This window comes from Coturnix japonica, chromosome 4 (assembly GCF_054131305.1).
Source record: "Coturnix japonica strain WE chromosome 4, WE-NBRP24, whole genome shotgun sequence".
Classification (NCBI taxonomy): domain Eukaryota; kingdom Metazoa; phylum Chordata; class Aves; order Galliformes; family Phasianidae; genus Coturnix; species Coturnix japonica.
In genome coordinates, this window is record NC_140666.1 from 9,709,336 (window position 1) to 9,710,922 (window position 1,587).

Consider the following 1,587-nt stretch of genomic DNA (forward strand, 5'->3'; position numbering starts at 1 on the left):
CCGAGGCGGCCACTTCCGTCGCGTTACCGGGGGTCAGAGCGCCGCCACGGCGGCCGGAAGTGCGGGAGGCGTTGCCATGGAGACGAGGCCTAGTTATGGGGGGAGGGACCAGCCGGGCCTGCGGCCACATCGCAACAGATGGAGGTTAATGTCTTTCCAGCAGACGTAGCATTTAGTGATTTAGCATCAATACATCGGTGCACAGCACTGCACAGCATTGCACAGTATTGCATAGCACTGCACAGCACTGCACTGCACAGCACTGCACAGCACAGCACTGCACAGCACCACACAGCACTGCACAGCACAGCACTGCACAGCACTTCACAGCACAACACTGCACAGCACAGCACTGCACAGCACTGCACAGCACTGCACTGCACAGCACTGCACTGCACAGCATTGCACAGTATTGCACAGCACTTCACAGCACAACACTGCACAGCACAGCACTGCACAGCATTGCACAGCACCACACAGCACAGCACTGCACAGCACAGCACAGCACAGCACTGCACGACACAGCACAGCACAGCACTGCACGACACAGCACAGCACAGCACAACACTGCACAGCATTGCACAGCATTGCACAGCACAGCACAGCACAGCACCGCACAGCACAGCACAGCACTGCACAGCACAGCACCGCACAGCACCGCACAGCACTGTACTGCACTGCACAGCACAGCACTTCACAGCACAGCACTGCACAGCACAGCACTGCACTGCACAGCACAGCACTGCACAGCATTGCACAGTATTGTACAGCACTGCACAGTATTGTACAGCACTGCACAGCACAGCACTGCACAGCACAGCACAGCACTGCACTGCACAGCACTGCACAGCACAGCACAGCACAGCACAGCATTGCACAGCACAGCACAGCACAGCATTGCAGAGCACTGCACGGCACAGCACTGCACAGCATTGCACAGCACTGCACAGCACAGCACTGCACAGCACTACACTGCACAGCATTGCACAGTATTGCACGGCACTGCACAGCATTGCACAGCATTGCACAGTATTGTACAGCACTGCACAGCACTACACTGCACAGCATTGCACAGTATTGCACGGCACTGCACAGCATTGCACAGCACAGCACAACACTGCACAGCATTGCACAGCATTGCACAGCACAGCACAGCACAGCACCGCACAGCACCGCACAGCACTGTACTGCACTGCACAGCACAGCACTTCACAGCACTGCACTGCACAGCACTGCACAGCACAGCATTGCACAGCATTGCACAGTATTGTACAGCACTGCACAGCACAGCACTGCACAGCACCGCACAGTACTGATCTGCACTGCACAGCACAGCACAGCACTGCAGAGCACTGTACTGCACTGCACAGCACTGCAGAGCATTGCACAGTATTGCACAGCACTGCAAAGCACAGCACAGCATTACACAGCACTGCACAGCACTGCACAGCACTGCACAGCACTGCACAGCACCGCACAGTACTGATCTGCACTGCACAGCACAGCACAGCACAGCACTGCAGAGCACTGTACTGCACTGCACAGCACTGCAGAGCATTGCACAGTATTGCACAGCACTGCAAAGCA